Source organism: Phoca vitulina, unplaced genomic scaffold (genome assembly GCF_004348235.1).
Source record: "Phoca vitulina isolate PV1807 unplaced genomic scaffold, GSC_HSeal_1.0 scaffold19, whole genome shotgun sequence".
Classification (NCBI taxonomy): domain Eukaryota; kingdom Metazoa; phylum Chordata; class Mammalia; order Carnivora; family Phocidae; genus Phoca; species Phoca vitulina.
This window is the reverse complement of record NW_022589722.1, coordinates 7,801,241-7,807,194: the sequence shown is the minus strand read 5'-3', so window position 1 is coordinate 7,807,194 and position 5,954 is coordinate 7,801,241.

Genomic DNA, 5,954 nt, shown 5'->3' with positions numbered 1-5,954 from the left:
TTCCTTCCTTCCTTCCTTCCTTCCTTCCTTCCTTCCTTCCTTCCTTCCTTCCTTCCATCTTTCAAAACTCATTTACAGATATTGGCTACACACTGTGTCACAATCAATAAATTCCAAATTCAATGCATATATTTTTCATTAAGAAGAGGTTTTTGTGTTTTTTTAACAATGCAGATTTATTATCTTACAGTTCTAGAGGTGAGACGTCTGCAATCGGTTTCACTAGACTTAAGTCAAGGTGTCTTCAGGGGCTGGTTCCCTCTGGAGACTCAAGAAGAGAATGTTTCCCTGCCTTTTCCAGCTTCTGGAGGCTGGCTGCACTCCCTGGCTAATGACTCCTTCCTTGAATCATTCTGACACAAGGAAACTGAAGGGACTCCGTGAAAAAAGCTCGTTTTTTTTTTCTTTGCTCCTTTTCCTGCTTCTGTTCTTGCTAGGACCTGTACCCTTGCCTTACAGAGAGGCCTTAATGTTTGTCCTCCCTGTAAAGGTCAAGGAGTTAATGATTTCTTTGGAGTCTTCCAGCACAATAGATAATATCTAGGGACTGACCAGGTGAGGTCATCATGTATGTTTTCTAAGACCACCGACTCCAGACACCTTGATGCCAAGACCCCCGGCTCCAGAGCATCAGTGACTTATGGAGGACACCGGAGCAAGGACTTGTCCGACCAGTTCCTGGATGCCTTTGAGGACACGTACACCAGACCATCGTCCTCAGTAAAAACCCCAGACCTCAAGCAAAGACGAGACTCATTCTCCTTTTCTTTTCCAAGTCTCCCAGAGGTTCCCCCTGTGTCCACTCTCTCTCAACATCCTCGATGAACTCTGCTCTCACTTCCTGCTGGTTCATGTTTGATTTCTATCCTTAACTTTTGTTTATTTATGTATTTTTAAGTAGGCTCTAGGCCCAGTGTGGGGCTTGAATTCATGACCTGAGATCAAGAGTTGCCTACTCTACCGACTGAGCCAGCCAGGCACCTCACATTTGATTTCTATCCTGCATGTAGCCAAGGACCCTCGTGGGTGGTCAGGCAGGACCCCCACTGGGTCCTCAGACCTGGCCTGCCAGCACCAATTCCAGCCCCTTGCTTCCATGGTCTCATCTTTTTAAATTGTAGTAAAATGTACCTAACATAAAATTTAGCGTTTTAATTATTTTTAAGTGGACTCTTCAGTGCCATAAAGTACATTCACATTATCGTATAGCCATTGCCACCATCCATTTACAGGACTTTTTAATAGAAAAGAGTTTTAAAATGTTGACCATTGTTTTTATTATTACCTTCAATGTGTTATATGGAATGAATCAGAGCTTTGTAGGCATGGATAAGTTTCCAACTTCTGATCCTCAGTAAAGTCACATACAATGTTTAGATAGAGTTGTAGGCAGCATAGATGACATGTCTAGAACGAGCCAGACTCTTTGCTTTTAACAGTTTAGATCTAGTATATATGAACATAGAGAATCCAGTTATTTTCCAACATTTCTTCCAGAGGGAAGGTAGCTCAACTCCTATTTAGCATGAGATCTTAACTGCTCAGCTTCCAGAGGCTGAACTTGATCCGCTCACTACATTCACAGGCTCCCTTGCTCTTGGGCTTCTCGTTGGGCTGGAGCAGTGGAGAGCCCCTGCAGGAAGGGAGAAAGAGTCCAGGACTTATAGTGCGTTGGTACCCTCCCTTTCATGTCTAAGTGTCTTTTAAATATTCTTCTACTGAAGGTCCCATCCTGTCTCTCTTGCATAGTTCTCCTTGGGTTCTGGTAACTGCTTCCGCCTCTTGCCCCTTTAAGTACTAGTCCAACTAGATCTATGGTAACTCCTGCTGTTGCTAACTTAGGTGTGCTTTCCCATTTCTTACTGGTTTTCTCAACCTCTGACCATACCTATTGCAACAGTCCCCTCCTTAAAAATTTCTTCAATTACATTTTTCCTTCTGGGCCCCTGATTGATACTCTCCTTTTTTTTTTTTTTTTGGAAACAAATCTTACTCTGAATTCCATTATGTAAAACAGACAAAAGTGAAGGTACATTAGCTGATGCAAAGGTGAATAATGTAGGGCCTCAATTGCTTGCTTCTCCCCATCTGCTGAGGTGACCTCTGAGGACTTAGGATTTGGAGGGACACATTTAGAAAAACACTGGACTGAAAAAACCCAAGGAAATGCTAGTCCTGACCAACGCTTGGATGACATCTGTCTACCAAACTCGTGAAATAACTTCATCTGACCTCACACTACACTTTGGAAGCATGGGAGAACACACCTTCAGATATTCATTCCATTTCACCAGTGCATCCACACCATCTCGTATGGAATTCATGCACTTTACTGCATTTCATTGGCTGTTCAGCTAGGGGGGCCACAGGTTGCTTTCTCAGTTTGAAGGCTGATAAGAATGATGACTTAGATTTGGCTTCACACCAACTTCACTTTGATTTACTACTTTTTTTTTTTTTTTTCCCAAATAGGCAATGTAAAGAATATTCACAAGATAAAAAAAGATGAGTTATCCTAGATCCCCATTGCTTGCCTCGTTGCCACCATGTGTGGTTTGGGAAAACCTGTGCAGAATGAGAAGTCTACCAGGTCAGAAATCCCAACCATGCACTTTGGATGGGATGAGCCATCTCAGCTCTCACGAGGTCCACCCTGTTATCATAGATGGGAAGTTTTGTTGTGCCATCTCTGCATGATTCCATGGTCCATTTTGTACTCCACTAATTTGTGGTTTAAATGCAATAGGCTTTGGTATGGCTTATCACATATATATTAAGGGCAGTATTACTTTTTTTTTTCTGGTATTTATTTGTTTTGTTTGTTTATTTATTTATTTATTTACTGGGATTTTTAAGATTTAAATTCAATTAATTAACATATTGTTAGTTTCAGAGGTAGAGTTTAGTGATTATTCAGTCTTATATAATACCCAGTGCTCATTATATCACGTGTCCTTCTTGATGCCCATCACCTAGTTACCCCATCCCCCCACCCACCCTCCTCCCCTCTAGCAACCCTCAGTTTATTTCCTATGCAGTCAAATGCTCTTCCACTGAGCTATACCCCCAGTTTATTTCCTATGATTAAGAGTCTCTTATGGTTTGTCTCCCTTTCTGATTTTGTCTTGTTTTATTTTTCCCCCTTCCCTTATGATCCTCTGTTTTGTTTCTTAAATTCTGCATATGAGTGAGATCGTGGGATAATTGTCTTTCTCTGATTGATTATTTCGCTTAGCATAATACCCTCTAGTTTCATCCATGTCATTGCAAATGGCAAGATTTCATTTTTTTTTTTGATGGCTGAGTAGTATTCCATTGCATATATATACCACACCTTCTGTATCTGTTCATCTGTCGATGGATATCTGGGCTCTTTCCATAGTTTGGCTATTGTGGACATCGCTGCTATAAACATTGGGGTGCAGGTGCCCCTTTGGATCACTGCATTTGTATCTTTGGGGAAATACCCAGTAGTGCAATTGCTGGGTTATAGGGTAGCTCTATTTTCAACTTTTTGAGGAACCTCCATACTGTTTTCCAGAGTGGCCGCACCAGCTTGCATTCCCACCAACAGTGTAGGAGGGTTCCCCTTTCTTTGCATCCTCACCAACATCTGTCATTTCCTGACTTGTTAATTTTAGTAAGGGAAGTATTTTTAATAGATCTTAAACCATTAACTGTTATTTTGAATCTTCCCTAAACCTGCCTCCAAAGAAAGTCGGTGGAGACCTGATGCCTTTCTTAAAGTTAATCAAGTCACCTAGAGTATGGAGAAAACCAGTAGGGACTGCTGGAGAATTCATGTATCTCCCTATGCTTTTGAAGTCCTTGCCTTTACCTCCCTCTTCATACTTCCCTCAAGGGCTGAAAGAAGCACAACTTGATACTAGGCTTCAATTATTTGGTTCAGTGCTGCTAATATAGTTTGTTAAAAGTGAACAATTCAGTTAAGTTAAAAAGATCTACTTGAAAAAAAAATCTATTTGATGCCAAATAGCTGGCTAGTAGTACTGTGTATATTCCATAGAATCCCCAAACTATTTTTATTTTTGCCTTAAATATACAAAGCCATCATCTGCACTTTGCTTATTGTGTTGTGATTTTTCATGGATTTACTTCTAATTGCAAATGAATTATTTGTTGTCACATGTGAAATTAACAAGAAGAAAAATGTTCTCATTTACAGGAGGTCAGGTGTAGGTTGTTTCCCATAAATATTGGGAAATTTTCAAGAGTCAAGCAACATATACATATTAAGTGAAAAGAAAAAAAGATCACTAAGTTGGATCAAAGGATTATTGAATTGCTCTCAAGATTGTTGGATTTGGACCATATCTTCACAAGTAGAAAGATACTAGGTTGAGGAACCCTGTAAGGCAACTGTTATAAGAATAGTTCTATACCCTTGTATCTTAGTTTGAGCTGCTATAACAAACTTCCATAGACCAGGGGTTAGAAATTAATTGCTTACAGTCCTGGAGGCTGGAAGTCTGAGATCTGGGTGCCAGCATGGTTGGGCGAGGACCATCTTTTGGATTGCAGACTTACTATTATCCTTACATGGAGGAAGGGACTAGAGAACTTTATGGTTTCTTTTATAAGAACACTAATCTCAATCATGAGGGCTCAACCTTCATGACCTAATTACTTCCCAAAGACCCCACCTACTACCATTATCACCTTTGGAGATTAGGATGCAACATATGAATTTGGAGTGGAGGGCACAACATTCAAACCACAGTCTTTCCTTCCTTCCTTCCTTCCTTCCTTCCTTCCTTCCTTCCTTCCTTCCTTCCTTCCTTCCTTTCTTCTTTCCTTCCTTCCTTCCTCAACAAATATTTATTGAGCACTGTTTTAGTTATTGAGGATACAGCAGTAAACAAGAATCAAGGTCCTTATAGTCAGGGAACTTACATTCTTGTTGGAGAAACATAAATAGACAAACAAGAAAAGTCAGAAATGATAGTTTTCTCTGCTATGCAGAGAATTAAAATGGGTGATGTGATAGATTGGAGACGACATTAGATGAGGTGTCTCTTGAAGATATCTCTGAGGATGTGATTTTTTTTTTAAGTTTATTTATTTATTTTTTTAGTAATCCCTACACCCAATGTGGGGCTCGAACTCATGACCCCAAGATCAAGAGTCACATGCTCTTCTTCTTCTTTTTTTTTTTTTTAAAGATTCCACTTATTTATTTGACAGAGAGAGGGAGAGAGACAGCGAAAGAGGGAACATAAGCAGGGGGTGTGGGAGAGGGAGAAGCAGGCTCTCCGCCGAGCAAGGAGCCCAATGTGGGGCTCGATCCCAGGACCCTGGGACCATGACCTGAGCCGAAGACAGATGCTTAACGACTGAGCCACCCAGGTGCCCCAAGTCACATGCTCTTCTGACTGAGCCAGCTAGGTGCCCCTGAGGAGACTTCTGAGGTACAACATGAATGCCATGAAATTAACCACAAAGGCTCAGGGAACAATATTTCCTTTTTTTTTTTAATAAGTTGTCTTTTATTTCAGGTGATTTTTTAAAAAAATTTAAATTCAATTAATTAACATATGATGTATTATTTGTTTCACAGGTACAGGTCTGTGATTCATCAGTCTTATATAATATCCAGTGCTCATTACAATACATACTCTTCCCGATGTCCATCACCCAGATACCCCACCCCTCCACCCCCCACCCCTCCAGCAACCCTCAGTTTGTTTCCTATGATTAAGAGTCTCTTATGGTTTGTCTCCCTCTCTGGTTTCATCTTGTTTCATTTTTTCGTATCTTCCCCTATGATCCTCTGCCTTATTTCTTAAATTCCACATATGAGTGAGATCATAGGATAATTGTCTTTCTCTGATTGACTTATTTCACTTAGCATAATACCCTCCAGTTCCATCCATGTCATTGCAAACAGCAAGATTTCATTTTTTTGATGGCTGAGTAGTATTTCATTGTATATA